Below are 18,089 nucleotides of genomic sequence, written 5' to 3' on the forward strand. Positions count from 1 at the left end.
ATGACAGCACTGGGCGTGCAGAACACCTGGGCCTCTAGTTCTCTCTTTTATCTAAACTACACTATTATTTGAGGTTAGGCACACATAAAGCACCACAGTCAGCGGAGAGGGATCATCCACCACTAAGAGGAGGGCTCACCCTCTTTCTTCCCCCTTCTACTCAGAAGCACCGCGGTCAACCATTCTCCGATTGAGCACGCCCATCTCCTCCCTTTTTACATGCTGAACCAGGGTGCTTATGAAGCTCCACTTCCATTCAATAAAGTAAGGGCTTAGAAAGAAAACCCTCTTTAAGGTCATTTAGACTAAGGTTTTTAAGCCTTTATATCCACTTTGCTTCTTCTATTAACAGTACTGTATGTTGTCCAGGTTTCCTCCTCTAGGGCCCAGTCTGCAGCAAAAGATACCTCATAATCTTAGAATGTGTACATCGCCTCAATGTATGCATTCAATATGCCTGGCTATAGGTGTTTCCTTGCCAGTATTCACTCCACTCAGGTTTCCGGATATCCATCTCCTAAACTCCTGGATGGTCTTTCCAACATATAATTTGGGGCATATGCATGTCCCAATGTACACAATTCCCCTGCTTCTGCAGCTTAAGAAAGAATTGATTGTGTACGGTATGTGACTGGGGAGATATCTGCAAAATAAGAGGTCCCCACATCCATAGGATCCCTTCCAGGTCGACATTCGCCAGCTAGTATTTTTGTTGGTTGCCATGGGGAGGAAACTGTGAACCAGGTGGTCCTTCAGGTTGTTACCTCTCCAATATGTGACTGAGAGGTACCTCTGAAGGACCCTTTTCCAGGTCTGGATCGGCAGTCAGGATCTGCCAGTGTTTTTTGAAGCATCTGAGTTATTTCCTTATTAGATCAGAGTTGTTTCCTTATTAGATGCATTGGAATATATAGGATTCCAATGTATCTAATGATCTTTTTATCACTGCCTTGTATTTTTTATTATTTTTTTGCCTCCTCTGTCTTTCCCCCTCACTGAATATCAGAATGTCGTCTTTCCCATCTATATATCTTTCCCAGACAAAACAAAAATTGTCAGAAAAAACATATTTATCTTCCCACCACCCTAAAAAAAAATGATTTGCAAATGTAGGTGCACATCCTGTGCCCATCGCACTACCGTTTTCTTATTTGTAAAAGTGTACCTGAAACAGGAAGAAATTGTGTGTGAGTGTAAAGTGGAGTAAAGTGAATAGAAATCTATTTGCCTTGTAAGAGACAGCTCTAAGTCCCAAGTTGTGAATGATATTGCTATAAAGGTATTCAACATATAGACTCACATGTAAGGTACTGGTGAAGAGGGTAATGTCACTGATGCTAGCGATTGCATCCTTGGTGTCTTTGATTAGTGATGATCAAGCACCAAAGTATTCGGGTGTTCGGCCCAAACACATTGCTATATTCGAACAGAAAAGTATAGGACGGCTCACCCCTGTGCTGGTGATGTATAGGTGCTCCAAACTAGTGCGACACCCTACTCACCAGGTTTAGACAAATGTATATAAAGTGAATGGGCACTCTGATAGATGGAGTCATATACAGAATTAATACCAGATTTATCCAATTTAATAATACAAGTATAAAATCCTAGCATAGATTACCATAAAAAATATATAAAATACATATATAAAATACACAACTTAAAATATTGGCACTGTATGGTACTGTAATATACTGAATAATATTGGCTGATGTTAGTCCGACAATTAATATCCTCACAATTGTTCGATGGACTTATACAATGTTCATGTGGAAAAAGGAAGAAAAAAGGAAGAAAAAAGAAAATCCGGAGTTCCTCAATATGGTTATGAATGCAGATTATTATACAGACTCATAGTGATCTTTGCAGAAAAATGATGATGGTAGCAATTGATATTGTTATTTTCAATATATGATGGTATATGTTAGTGATACCGCACTCAGACAGTTTCTATATAGATCTTTCCCAAAGAAAAAGGATGACAGCAAGCAATGCTTGCACAAATTTTGCTCAGCTCTCGGTATGAGCAGCTATTACTCACAGTTAGCAGCTTCGGTTCGTGGCGTCCCACGAGCTGTCCTTAAGTGGTGAGATTGCTTCTTTCTTGGAAATTTTTCATACAGTTGGTATACCGAATCTTTGTTCTTTCTATTGGAACACGGCTGTGTGGAACTGTAACACACGCGGTCTCAATATTTGAGCTGACTTCCTTTGGCGTTCCACGTGTCTCCGAATGTATGGAGCTTCAGTGTTTGCTGAAATACCTGCTGTAGACCGGTAGTTTGCAGGCTGTGGATACCGCCAGTGGATTTCTTTAGTGAAGCGCTTCACTTGTGGGCCATCTAGTCGATGTTATCCAACATATGTCCGGCTATTTGAGTCTGATGACCGAAGGTTACCGCCAGACGCGTTTCGGGGACTATACTCGTCTCCTTCCTCAGTGGCTATGTTCGGTCTCTGTATGTGGCCGGATTTTATACGTTTCCTCTCTGGATTGTCTGGAAAAAGTGGACTGAAAATCCATGGTGAGTCAGTGTTAGAATGTCTTTGTAATTGGCTCACCCTGTCAGTGCGATATATGTGCGTCTTTCTATGATTTCAGAGGGGTCTGTGTCTCTTATTTCTCCAGTTTCTGTGCGTTATATGCAATCAGTTTGTGACATTTGTATAGCTCATTGTATCTAAAATAATAGATTGTTCGAATATTTATTCGGCATTATAAAGAGTTGCCAATTCATGTGAAATACAGTCTGGAATAGGTATCAATGTAAGATCAATATAAAAAGTGCGATCAATGTTTAAAATCATTGCAATATATATTTATAAAATGTTTATACACAGTCATTCTCAAAGTTTCTAAACAATAATTTAAAAAATATTTTTAGAAAAAATATATGCATCATATATGGTTTTGAATTATATATTAATATTAATTGTCTACCATATTCTGTTGTTCTATTTGTTCTTTTTTCATTGCGGGCAAACTCCATAGATATTATGAACATGTCATTTTCCCATATATTCCAAACTATTTACCTGGTGATCTCCTATTTCGTCCTAGATTCCTACCGCTGCGGTTGTCTTGCGGTATATATGCGTTTTGAATATATAGACCTTTATCTAAAATCTTTCTTTATTTCTCCGAACTGGAATTGCTAGCTATTATCTAGCACTATATATATCATATAGGATATCTATTTAATCTGGATACTTTTCAATGCCTGATTTCATGCCAAATTAAGTGCAAGTTTAATAATACTAAAACAGTTCTCGGCAATATATATCTATTTCTAATGGATATTTCTAGTGTATCAATTATGTGACAACTCGTGGTGTGGTCGTGATACTATATATTAATGATACTATATATTGATACATACTATAATTATAGTGTGTTTTTATATTTTTATAAATTTATTTTTGTTTTAATTTTATTATTTTTTTATTTTCATTAGGTGAATACCTGTGAGTTATCTATTACCAAAGTGTCCCAAAAATTATGTGAGTCTCTATAAGTGACTATATTCCTATAAGGTTGTTAAATATAGGTCTATATATTTATAAAATCCTAAATAGATATATTTTTATTCTTTTACAATTAGTCCTACATTTGTGATAGTTATAATGATGATGATAATTGAGTGATGGGGGTCACAGTGCTAGGCTAAAAACAGCCTGACTGTGGTCCCCCGTTCCACCAAAGCATCTATCTCTTCATAGGAAGCCGAATATCTCTAGTTCGGCATTTAAACCGTCTGGCACCAGGCTGCCAAAGTCAAAAATCCTTCTGGACTCTGCTCTCGACATTCTTGCTACATGGTCTCCTCCTCTCCAATCGCATGTTATTTGTTCTAATGCTACAAAACTCAGGTATTTGGGGTCTTTATTGTGTACCAATTTGAAGTGCTTAGATAGTGTATGTTTCTCATAGCCTTTTTTTATGTTGTTGATGTGTTCGGCTATTCTAACTTTCAATGATCTTTTTGTTCTTCCAATATATTGTTTGGAGCAGGTACATTGTATTAAATAAATCACATTGGAAGTGCTACATGTCATGAAGTTTTTTATTTCCCATACAAATGAGTTTTGTGTTGATTGCACTTTGGTGGTTTTTCTGGGAAACGATGTATTTTTGCAGTTGATGCAGCTTCCACATCTATGGAAGCCACTCATGTTCAGCCATGTATTGATCGATTGGTTTTCTTTTTTATGATGTTTGATTGAGGGAGCTATTTTGAGTCCTAAATTTGGAGCTTTGGTATACACTATCTCAGGGGCCATAGGGATGAGAGAACCTATGACTTTATCTTTCTTAATATGATGCCAATGTTTCCTTATAATTCTCTCAATGGATTTATATTGTGCATTATAAGGGAGTATTATACGAAGTGTATCTTCATCTCGTTTCTTCTTTATTTTCCCTAAGTCCGGAGAAAAAAATGAAGTCCTGTCTAAATTTCTTGCTTTATTTAACGCGTCATCTAACAGTTTTTCAGGATAATTTTTAAGTTGGAATTCTGACCTCATCTTAATAGCTTCTTCTTCAAATTTATCCCTATCAGTGCAATTCCTTTTAATTCTTCGGAACTGTCCGTACGGTATATTTAGCAACCATGTTGGTAAATGGCAGCTAGAATAGGGTATAAAACTATTTATTGCTACTGGCTTGTTATAGGTATTGCACACATATTTTTCTTTATCTTTTGTGATTTGTAAATCTAAAAATTCTGTATTTTCTTTATTAATATTAGAGGAAAAAATGAGATTATAAGAATTATTATTAATCTCTTCCAAAAAGATATTTAATTCAGGCTCTCCCTTTTGCCAAATGAACACGACATCGTCTATATATCTGCTCCAAAGCACCAGATCCGTCCCCAGCCTAGGCTCAATGGTCTCACATTCCCACTGAGCCATAAATAAATTAGCGTAGCTATTATATCTGGAATTGGGTCCCTAACAGCCAACCTTTCACAGTATATTGACCGTCTTATTCAGCCAGCTGTAAAAAAGATCAACTCGTACATTAAAGATACCACACAGATTGTACAAATTCTGGAGGGTCTGAAAGTACAACCAAACTGGATAATTGGTACATTGGATGTACAATCATTGTACACAATTATAAATCACGAGCAAGGAATAGCAGCTTTGAAGGGTCAATTAGAAAAGAATGGAGATATGAATCAGAAACAGGTTGAATTTTTGGCAGAAGGTGTCAATTTTATACTGACCCACAACCATTTTTTCTTTGGAGGCGACCATTATTTGCAGATTCAGGGCACTGCGATGGGCACCAGATTCGCCCCCAGCTACGCTAATTTATTTATGGCTCAGTGGGAATGTGAGACCATTGAGCCTAGGCTGGGGACGGATCTGGTGCTTTGGAGCAGATATATAGACGATGTCGTGTTCATTTGGCAAAAGGGAGAGCCTGAATTAAATATCTTTTTGGAAGAGATTAATAATAATTCTTATAATCTCATTTTTTCCTCTAATATTAATAAAGAAAATACAGAATTTTTAGATTTACAAATCACAAAAGATAAAGAAAAATATGTGTGCAATACCTATAACAAGCCAGTAGCAATAAATAGTTCTATACCCTATTCTAGCTGCCATTTACCAACATGGTTGCTAAATATACCGTACGGACAGTTCCGAAGAATTAAAAGGAATTGCACTGATAGGGATAAATTTGAAGAAGAAGCTATTAAGATGAGGTCAGAATTCCAACTTAAAAATTATCCTGAAAAACTGTTAGATGACGCGTTAAATAAAGCAAGAAATTTAGACAGGACTTCATTTTTTTCTCCGGACTTAGGGAAAATAAAGAAGAAACGAGATGAAGATACACTTCGTATAATACTCCCTTATAATGCACAATATAAATCCATTGAGAGAATTATAAGGAAACATTGGCATCATATTAAGAAAGATAAAGTCATAGGTTCTCTCATCCCTATGGCCCCTGAGATAGTGTATACCAAAGCTCCAAATTTAGGACTCAAAATAGCTCCCTCAATCAAACATCATAAAAAAGAAAACCAATCGATCAATACATGGCTGAACATGAGTGGCTTCCATAGATGTGGAAGCTGCATCAACTGCAAAAATACATCGTTTCCCAGAAAAACCACCAAAGTGCAATCAACACAAAACTCATTTGTATGGGAAATAAAAAACTTCATGACATGTAGCACTTCCAATGTGATTTATTTAATACAATGTACCTGCTCCAAACAATATATTGGAAGAACAAAAAGATCATTGAAAGTTAGAATAGCCGAACACATCAACAACATAAAAAAAGGCTATGAGAAACATACACTATCTAAGCACTTCAAATTGGTACACAATAAAGACCCCAAATACCTGAGTTTTGTAGCATTAGAACAAATAACATGCGATTGGAGAGGAGGAGACCATGTAGCAAGAATGTCGAGAGCAGAGTCCAGAAGGATTTTTGACTTTGGCAGCCTGGTGCCAGACGGTTTAAATGCCGAACTAGAGATATTCGGCTTCCTATGAAGAGATAGATGCTTTGGTGGAACGGGGGACCACAGTCAGGCTGTTTTTAGCCTAGCACTGTGACCCCCATCACTCAATTATCATCATCATTATAACTATCACAAATGTAGGACTAATTGTAAAAGAATAAAAATATATCTATTTAGGATTTTATAAATATATAGACCTATATTTAACAACCTTATAGGAATATAGTCACTTATAGAGACTCACATAATTTTTGGGACACTTTGGTAATAGATAACTCACAGGTATTCACCTAATGAAAATAAAAAATAATAAAATTAAAACAAAAATAAATTTATAAAAATATAAAAACACACTATAATTATAGTATGTATCAATATATAGTATCATTAATATATAGTATCACGACCACACCACGAGTTGTCACATAATTGATACACTAGAAATATCCATTAGAAATAGATATATATTGCCGAGAACTGTTTTAGTATTATTAAACTTGCACTTAATTTTGCATGAAATCAGGCATTGAAAAGTATCCAGATTAAATAGATATCCTATATGATATATATAGTGCTAGATAATAGCTAGCAATTCCAGTTCGGAGAAATAAAGAAAGATTTTAGATAAAGGTCTATATATTCAAAACGCATATATACCGCAAGACAACCGCAGCGGTAGGAATCTAGGACGAAATAGGAGATCACCAGGTAAATAGTTTGGAATATATGGGAAAATGACATGTTCATAATATCTATGGAGTTTGCCCGCAATGAAAAAAGAACAAATAGAACAACAGAATATGGTAGACAATTAATATTAATATATAATTCAAAACCATATATGATGCATATATTTTTTCTAAAAATATTTTTTAAATTATTGTTTAGAAACTTTGAGAATGACTGTGTATAAACATTTTATAAATATATATTGCAATGATTTTAAACATTGATCGCACTTTTTATATTGATCTTACATTGATACCTATTCCAGACTGTATTTCACATGAATTGGCAACTCTTTATAATGCCGAATAAATATTCGAACAATCTATTATTTTAGATACAATGAGCTATACAAATGTCACAAACTGATTGCATATAACGCACAGAAACTGGAGAAATAAGAGACACAGACCCCTCTGAAATCATAGAAAGACGCACATATATCGCACTGACAGGGTGAGCCAATTACAAAGACATTCTAACACTGACTCACCATGGATTTTCAGTCCACTTTTTCCAGACAATCCAGAGAGGAAACGTATAAAATCCGGCCACATACAGAGACCGAACATAGCCACTGAGGAAGGAGACGAGTATAGTCCCCGAAACGCGTCTGGCGGTAACCTTCGGTCATCAGACTCAAATAGCCGGACATATGTTGGATAACATCGACTAGATGGCCCACAAGTGAAGCGCTTCACTAAAGAAATCCACTGGCGGTATCCACAGCCTGCAAACTACCGGTCTACAGCAGGTATTTCAGCAAACACTGAAGCTCCATACATTCGGAGACACGTGGAACGCCAAAGGAAGTCAGCTCAAATATTGAGACCGCGTGTGTTACAGTTCCACACAGCCGTGTTCCAATAGAAAGAACAAAGATTCGGTATACCAACTGTATGAAAAATTTCCAAGAAAGAAGCAATCTCACCACTTAAGGACAGCTCGTGGGACGCCACGAACCGAAGCTGCTAACTGTGAGTAATAGCTGCTCATACCGAGAGCTGAGCAAAATTTGTGCAAGCATTGCTTGCTGTCATCCTTTTTCTTTGGGAAAGATCTATATAGAAACTGTCTGAGTGCGGTATCACTAACATATACCATCATATATTGAAAATAACAATATCAATTGCTACCATCATCATTTTTCTGCAAAGATCACTATGAGTCTGTATAATAATCTGCATTCATAACCATATTGAGGAACTCCGGATTTTCTTTTTTCTTCCTTTTTTCTTCCTTTTTCCACATGAACATTGTATAAGTCCATCGAACAATTGTGAGGATATTAATTGTCGGACTAACATCAGCCAATATTATTCAGTATATTACAGTACCATACAGTGCCAATATTTTAAGTTGTGTATTTTATATATGTATTTTATATATTTTTTATGGTAATCTATGCTAGGATTTTATACTTGTATTATTAAATTGGATAAATCTGGTATTAATTCTGTATATGACTCCATCTATCAGAGTGCCCATTCACTTTATATACATTGCTATATTCGTGTGCTCAACCGAGCACCCGAGTATAATGGAAGTCAATGGGAGACAACCAGGCACCCCCTGCTCTGAAGAGGGGAGGGTGCCTGGTCCATTGGAAAAGGTCAGAAAGTGACATAAACACCACTGAAATGGATAGGGAACAGCATGGGGATGATGTCTGGATGCGTTTTGGACTCCCAGGTCGCTGCTGGGAACCATGTTTTCCGAGTTGTACACCACTTTTACAGACTGACAAAAATACGCTCGAAACCCCCCCCAAAAATCTATTTTACAGGAAAAATTGTTAGGAAACATTCTTTCCTGTATATTCAATTGTATATAAAATGCAAGTGCTGCTAAAAATTACAGGCACTTCAAAACAGCTTGTATATCACATAAAGGAGGGCCTCATTCACATTGTGGTCCAATTGTTCAGGTAGTGGGACTACACTCATAAAGCCTATTTACTAAGCGAAAGGACTGCCAAAAATTACAAGGAACCAGCACTCCAAAACACCCTTTGTTACACATAAAGGAGAGCATCATACACACCCTTGAAAAATTATGATTGATGGCCTGCTGGTGACCCTCAAACATTTGGAGCAAGGGCCTGCTGATTTGACAATCTAAAACCTTAGGGGCAAGGGCCTTCTGCCACATTGGTGACTCTAGATAATCTCTGGGCGATTGCATGTCCCCCGTGACAGCAACAATCCATTTGGATGTCTGCTCTATAAACTTTCAATGTTCTTTTCTGCGCCTACCAAGGTAATCATGGGTAACGGGGAATCAGGGTTAAATGCCGGAGAGGGAGCTTGAGACAGGGATACCACATCCAAGGGAGGTCAATGGCTGAAATCTGATTGGCTGTTGTTGCCTTGCCTCTTTTTTTTTTCTAATTGTGAACCACCCAGAAATGGTAGGTCAAGTTATTAAAGCTCAAGCTTCCAAGGAAGGCAGCAGACACACGGCAATTGCCCACTCTCGACTCTGTGAGGTAGTGACGATAAATTACAATACGGCACTCCTAAGCGGCCCTGTTATTGGAATGAGTACACTTTCCGTTAACGAGGATCTATTGGAGGGCAAGTCTTGTGCCAGCAGCCAATTTGCTCCCGGCCTCCACAACGTTCACCCAGTGTGCCATCATGATGAGGATTGTGTTGACCAGACTCCTGGCTACTGAGACTGGACTTGTAGATGAGGGCCTGCTGCCTCTTTAACTCTAGATAACTTCTAGGTGATCGCGTGTCCCGTGATGGCGACGATCCATTTTGATGTCTGCCCTATAAACTTTGGAGCAATTTTTCAACAAAGACCTTCTGGTATAGCATCGTTTTGCTTGTCCTATCCACCAGAGGAATGAAAGATGATAAGTTCTCTTTGTAGCGGGGGGTCGAGAAAGGCGAACAACAAGTAATCCATGTTGTCTAAAATGCATATAAAGCGCGGGTCATGGGAAAGGCAGCCTAACATGAAGTCAGCCATGTGCGCCAGAGTACCAACAGGCAAGACTTCGCTGTCGTCATCAGAAGGTATAATGTAAAACATTATATGCAATTGCCTGCAGTTGAGCTGACCCTGTAAAACATTATATATGAGGGCCTTCAGTTGAGCTGACCCTGTAAAACATTATGTGAGGGCCAGCAGTTGAGCTGACCCTGTAAAACATATGCGAGGACCTGCAGTTGAGCTGACCCTATGCAAGGGCATACAGTAGAGCTGACCCTGTAAAACATTAAATGCGAGGTCCTGCAGTTGAGCTGACCCTGTAAAAGATTATATGCGAGAGCTTGCAGTTGAGCTGACCCTGTAAAACATTATATACGAGGGCATTATATGTGACAAATAAGCATGTTCATATGATGGAAGAGGAGGATAAGAAAAGGAAGATTCAACCATATATACATAAAGGAGGGCCTCATTCACATTGTGGTACAATAGTTCAAGTAGTGGGACTCATACACTCATAAAGCCTATGCACTAAGTGAAAGGGCTGCCACAAATTACAAGGAACCGGTGTCACGGCCATGGTTATGGTCGTGACTCCTGAACTGCATGCGGTTGTCAGCAATCTTTGGTTTGGTTGTCAATCACAGGTGAGGGCTGTGGTATTTGCCTCACCTGTGGTTGCCGCTGGCAACAGTATGTATGTGGCAGCATAGCATTCTGAGCTGTGTCAAGTCAGCTTGCTATGTTGGGCATGCGGTTGTGTGTTATTGTGTGCACTTCCCCTTTAAGTGGTGTTTTCCCTTCCCTGGTGATGGAAGGGTTAACTCCCTTTCTGTGTGTGTGAGACACTGGGTGTGTCTGTGTGGGTGTGGCCACTTAGGCCTATAAAGCCTCTGTGTTTGGCATGGCTCAGTGGGTTGCTTCAGCCATGCTTAACTGGAGCAGCCTCCTGTGAATACCATCTGCCAGTGAGGGCCACCCTTGTGGTCATAAATGTAAAACTAACTGTGACTCTTAAGTTTATGTTGATGTCCATTTGATGTTTTCCTTTGTTATGTTATGCACCTATGGATCTGGCTTCCTGTGTGTTTGTGTGTGTGCTGTGTCCATTTGTGTTTGGGTGTGGACACTTGCTGTCTTGCACGGGATACAGTCTGAGTGTCTGTGGCAGGTAGGTGTGGAAGGGCTTTTCAGCCTCCTGCCATATCCATAGTCTGTTTGTTCCTTTCCCTGCAGCTTGGCCAGTGAGACTCCTGTTCATTTGTGTCCAGAAGGAACAGGTCGTCTCACCCTGCTCCTTGTTCCAGGGCAATCCTGAGGGCTAGTAGGGACCCCAAGGCATACGGTGTATGAGTCCTCCCACCTTCAGGGTTGACTCATATGGATAGGAGTCAGGGTCAGTTCAGGGACGCGATAGGAGGTGACCTGCTCCCTAATACTGTCGTCCTGGTCAAGCAGCGTGTAACATCTTCTGGCATAGCACGGCTGAGGATTTTCCCCATCCTCAGCCGTGACAACCGGCACTCCAAAACACCCTTTGTTACACATAAAGGAGGGCATCATACTCACCCTTGAAAAATTATGATTGGTGGCCTGCTGGTGACCCTCAAAAACATTTGAAGCAAGGGCTTGCTGATCTGACCAATCAAAACATGAGGGGCGAGGGCCTACTGCTGAGCTGACCCTCTAAAACATTAGGGGTGAGGGCCTGCTGGTGAGCTGATGCTCTTAAACATTATTTGCGAGTGCCTTCAGGTGAGCTGAAGCTCGAATACATTATATGTGAGTGCATGCTGTTCAAATGACGCTCTAAAACATTATATGTGAGTGCATGCTGTACAGCTGACACTCTAAAGCATTATTTTCAAGTGCATGTTGTTTAGCTGACGCTTTAAAACATTATTTGCGAGTGCCTACAGGTGAGCTGATGCTCTAAAACATTATAAGCGAGTGCATGCTGTTCAAATGATGCTCTAAAACATTATATGCGAGTGCATGCTGTTCAGCTGATCCTATAAACAAATTGGATTTGAGGGCCTGCAGTTTAGCTGACCCTATTAAAAAATTTGAGTGGAGGGAATATATACAAACTGGAGGAGGAGAAAATAAAAGTCAACCATTTACTCTTTTTTTTGTGGAAAAGGTGCATGGGAATTTACTACAGTAGATTGAGTACATTATAAATGATAGATTGAAATTGCCTTTATGTTCATCATCATAACAGTCAACCTGTCAGCATTGCCAGTGGACAAGCGGATACTGTTATAATGCCACCAGCAGCACTAAATACACGCTCAGACAAAAAACTGGCAGCAGGGTCGAGCGCAAGTTTGTGCCACGTGTCCAGCTTGGACATCCAGTAGTTGTAAGGCACTGAGGGATCATTTAGGATGCTGACACGGTCTGCTATGTATTCCTTCACCATCTTCCAAAACTTTTCCCTCCTTGTACCACTAGGCCGCGCTTCAGGGTGATATTGCTGGCGGGGTGTCATGAAAGTGTCCCATGCCTTGGAGAGTGTTGCCCTGCCTTTGTTGGAACTGCTGTGTGTTCCCCTTGTCTCCCTTCCTCAGTTGATTAAGGAAGTACGGACACTGCCAGCCACGTTGTCAGATGGAAAATTTTGGAGCCATCTCTCAACCAGTACTTTCTGGTATTGCACCGTTTTACTCTTCCTCTCCACCACAGGAATGAGAGATGAGAAGTTCTCTTTGTAGCGGGGGTCGAGAAGGGTGAACACCTAGTATTCCGTGTTATCTAAAATGCTTATAATGTGGGGGTCGCTTAAAAGGCAGCCTAACATGAAGTCAGCTATGTGTGCCAGAGTACCAGCAGGCAAGACGTCTGTCTACATCAGGATGACTCTCTATCTCCTCATCCTCCACCTCCTCTTCTGCCTATCCACGTTGAACAGATGGAATTATAGTTCCATGGGTACTACCCTCTGTAGCACAGGCAACTGTCTCCAGCACCTCCTCCTCTTCTTCATGGTCCAATTCGCACTGGGAAGACGAACTGTGGCTATCACCATGTGTAATGTTTTCCCCCATTTCCTCGTCTGCCACATTCAGAGCGTCGTCCTTAATTGTGCGCAGCGATCGTTTGAGTAGACACAGCAGTGGGATGGTTACACTGATAATAGCGTTATCGCCACTAACCATCTGTGTGGATTTGTCAAAGGTTTTTAATACCTCTTAGAGGTCTGACATAAATGCCCACTCCTCGCTTGTGAATAGTGGCAGTCGACTCGAAAGGCGACAACCATGTTCCAGCTGGTGTACCACATCTGCCCTCTGCTGCTCACAAAGCCTGGCCAACATTTAGAATGTAGAGTTCTAGAGCGTGCTCACATCGCACAACAGTCGGGGATCTGGAAGCTGCAAGCGCTGCTGCAGCGTGGACAGACTGGCTGAAGCTGCGGACGACTAGCGGAAATGGGCACACACGCGGCGCGCCTTAACTAGTAGCTCTGGCAAATTGGGATAGGTTTTGATAAACCTCTGAACCACTAAGTTTAAGACGTGGGCTAGGCATAGGATGTGTGTCAGGTTGGCATGCTCCAAAGCCGCCACCAAGTTACGGCCATTGTCAGAGACAACCATGCCTGGTTGTAGGTTGAGTGGTGGAAGAAACAGCTCGGTCTGGTCCCTTATACCCTGCCACAGCTCTGCGGCAGTGTGCTGTTTGTCCCCTAAGCAGATCAGCTTTAGCACGGCCTGTTGACGCTTACCCACAGCAGTGCTACACTGCTTTCAGCTAGCGACTGATGGTTGACTGCTGCTGGAGGTGGAAGTGGAGGAGGAGGCGGCAAAGGAGGAGAAGTGGGAGTTGGAGCCAATAACATAGTTGCTGGTGGAGACCCTGATGGACGTAGGGCCCACAATCCTGGGCGTGGGTAGCACCTGTGCCATCCCAGGGTACGACTCCCTCCCAGCCTCCACAACATTCACCCAGTGTGCGGTCAGGGAAATGTAGTGTCCGTAGTTAAGTGGACCTTCCCAGTAACTGCATTGGTCAGGGCACGGGTGATGTTCTGGGACACATGCTGGTGTAAGGCGAGCATGACACAGCGTGAAAAAAAGTGGCGGCTGGGGACTGCATACCAAGGAACACCACAGAATAAGGACAGTATATTAGGCCCAGATTATTGGAATGTGCAATACAGACAGTTTTCGGATGCAGGACAGTATATGTCACAGAACACCACAGATTATGGACACTATATTATGCCCAGATTATTGGAATTTGAAATACAGACAGTGTTTCCTGATGTACTGTAGTACAGTATTGGTTACTAAATGTAAATCGCAGAGAAAGGTTAGATATATAGCAGTCAAATAGGTGTCAGTAAAGTGAGTAATAACCTAGAGCAGTGATGGCAAACCTTTTAGAGACAGAGCGAAAAAAACACAACCCCAAAAGTGCCAACGTGGCAAGATATCCTGAATCCTACTGTCTAATATAGTATATCTTTCATGTACTTTATCATGTAGTAGCTATAATAGCCTGTCTACATTCAGTACGCTGCCTGTGCTGTTTATGGTGCATCCTGCGCTGATGAATGGCAGGAAAGGTCTAAGGCATATAGGTACACTCAGACTTTTTCCAGGGTGTGGGTGCCCACAGATAGGGCTCCAAGTGCCGCCTCTGGCAACTGTGCCATAGGTTCGCCACCACTGACCTAAAGTATTGGACTAGAGTTGAGCGAACTTGAAGTCAATGGGGACCCGGACATTTGAGCATTAAAATGACTGTAAAAATGTCATGGATAGGGCTAGAGGGGCTGCAAATGTCAGCAAAATGTGGTTAGGATCATGGCAAGTGCTCTGCAAACAAAAGTGGATAGGGAAATGACTTTAAATAACATAAAATACATATAAAAAAAAAAAATCTTGATCTAGGAGGACAAGGTCCATATGGAGTAGAAGGTTGAGGATGCGGTGGATGTGGAGCTGTAGGTGGAAGTGGCAGTGGAGGTAGTCCACACAGTTTTGTGGCTTTAAATTTTTTATTTGTATTTTTTTAACCACTTCAGCCCCGCTAGCTGAAACCCCCTTCATGACCAGGCCACTTTTTACACTTCGGCACTACACTACTTTCATCGTTTATCGCTCGGTCATGCAACTTACCACCCAAATGAATTTTACCTCCTTTTCTTCTCACTAATAGAGCTTTCATTTGGTGGTATTTTATTGCTTCTGACATTTTTACTTTTTTTGTTATTAATCAAAATGTAACGATTTTATTGCAAAAAAAAGACATTTTTCACATTCAGCTGTAAAATTTTGCAAAAAAAACGACATCCATATATAAATTTTTCGCCAAATTTATTGTTCTACATGTCTTTGATGAAAAAAAATGTTTGGGCAAAAAAAAAAAAATGTTTTGGGTAAAAGTTATAGCGTTTACAAACTATGGTACAAAAATGTGAATTTCCGCTTTTTGAAACAGCTCTGACTTTCTGAGCACCTGTCATGATTCCTGAGGTTCTGCAATGCCCAAACAGTAGAAAAACCCCACAAATGACCCCATTTCGGAAAGTAGACACCCTAAGGTATTCGCTGATGGGCATAGTGAGTTCATAGAACTTTTTATTTTTTGTCACAAGTTAGCGGAAAATGATGATGATTTTTATTTTTTATTTTTTTCTTACAAAGTCTCATATTCCACTAACCTGCGACAAAAAATAAAAAATTCTAGGAACTCACCATGCCCCTCACAGAATACCTTGGGGTGTCTTCTTTCCAAAATGGGGTCACTTGTGGGGTAGTTATACTGCCCTGGCAATTTAGGGGCCCATATGTGTGAGAAGTACTTTGCAATCAAAATCTGTAAAAAATGACCGGTGAAATCTGAAAGGTGCACTTTGGAATATGTGCCCCTTTGCCCACCTTGGCAGCAAAAAAGTGTGACACATCTGGTATCGCCGTACTCAGGAGAAGTTGGGGAATGTGTTTTGGGGTGTCATTTTACATATACCCATGCTGGGTGAGAGAAATATCTTGGCAAAAGACAACTTTTCCCATTTTTTTATACAAAGTTGGCATTTGACCAAGATATTTTTCTCACCCAGCATGGGTATATGTAAAATGACACCCCAAAACACATTCCCCAACTTCTCCTGAGTACGGTGATACCAGATGTGTGACACTTTTTTGATGCCAAGGTGGGCAAAGGGGCACATATTCCAAAGTGCACCTTTCGGGTTTCGCCGGTCATTTTTTACACATTTTGATTGCAAGGTACTTCTCACACATTTGGGCCCCTAAATTGCCAGGGCAGTATAACTACGCCACAAGTGACCCCATTTTGGAAAGAAGACACCCCAAGGTATTCCGTGAGGGGCATGGCGAGTTCCTAGAATTTATTTATTTTTGTCACAAGACGTCTGAATGGAGCCTTGCAGGGGGGTGATCAATGACAGGGGGGTGATCAATGACAGGGGGTGATCAGAGAATCTATATGGGTGATCACCCGCCTGTCATTGATCACCCCCCTGTAAGGCTCCATTCAGACGTCCGTATGTGTTTTGCGGATCCGATCCATGTATCTGTGGATCCGTAAAAATCATACGGACATCTGAACGGAGCCTGACAGGGGGGTGATCAATGACAAGGGGGTGATCAATGACAGGGGGGGTGATCAGGGAGTTTATATGGGGTGATCAGGGGTTTATAAGGGGTTAATAAGTGACAGGGGGGGTGGGGGGTGGAGTGTAGTGTTTGGTGCGACTTCACTGACCTACCTGTGTCCTCTGGTGGTCGATCCTAACAAAAGGGACCACCAGAGGACCAGGTAGTAGGTATATTAGACACTGTTATCAAAACAGCGTCTAATATACCTTTAGGGGTTAAAAAAAATCACATCTCCAGCCTGCCAGCGAGCGATCGCCGCTGGCAGGCTGGAGATCCACTCGCTTACCTTCTGTTCCTGTGAGCGCGCGCGCCTGCGTGCGCGCGTTCACAGGAAATCTCGGGTATCGCGAGATGACGCGCCGATGCGTCCAGGAGGAACAAATCAACCACCTCCTGGACGCATCGGCGCGTTAGGCGGTCGGGAGGTGGTTAATTAGGGTACACCCCAAAACATTGGGAAATATAACCCATGATAACCCCCTCCAGTCATGCTAAACACACGTTCAGACAATTCACTGGCTGCAGGGCAGTCCGGCATCTCCAAGGCGTAAAGGGCAGGCTGAGGCCATGCCCAATTTGGAGACCCAGAAGTTGAAGGGGGCAGACCCATCATTCAGTACGTGTAGGCGTGTGCAAACATACTGCTCCACCATGTCGCACGTCCTTGTGATGTCTACAATCCAATTGGAGATCTTCTCTATCAACTTTCGATGTTCTTTTCTGAGCCTACCATGTTGATCACGGTTATCGGCGAATCACACCGGAAAGGAAGTGTGAGAAAGAGACCACATCCAAGGGAGATAAATTAATGAAATTTTATTTTGATCAAGCGGAAATATGGAAAAAGTTACTGAGGCGCAAATGTGGGGCAAATTATTGAAGCGCAAATGTGGGACAAATTATTGAAGCGCAAATGTGGGACAACTTGTTAAAGTTTAAGCATTGAATGAAAGGAGGTGGCGCACATCAAGTAAAGAAGAATTTCAGAAATTTTATTCCCTGTCACCTATGCAGAGCAGGGGTTTACTCACGTCCAAGATAGAAAAATGTTAACCCATGAATGTAACAGAAAAATTAGTGAAATTTATTAACCTGTCTACCTGGTGGTCTATGACAGAAAAAAATTGTTTAATGTCACCCGAAAATGTAAAAGAAAAATTTGTGAAATTATTAAGCTGTCCACTAGGTAGAGGAGGGGTATAATACACCCAAAAATTTGTGAATTTCACCCGAAAATGACAGACAAATTTGTGATTATTTTTTTTTAACCTGTCTACTAGGTATA

This window comes from Bufo gargarizans, chromosome 4, assembly GCF_014858855.1.
Source record: "Bufo gargarizans isolate SCDJY-AF-19 chromosome 4, ASM1485885v1, whole genome shotgun sequence".
NCBI classification, from domain to species: domain Eukaryota; kingdom Metazoa; phylum Chordata; class Amphibia; order Anura; family Bufonidae; genus Bufo; species Bufo gargarizans.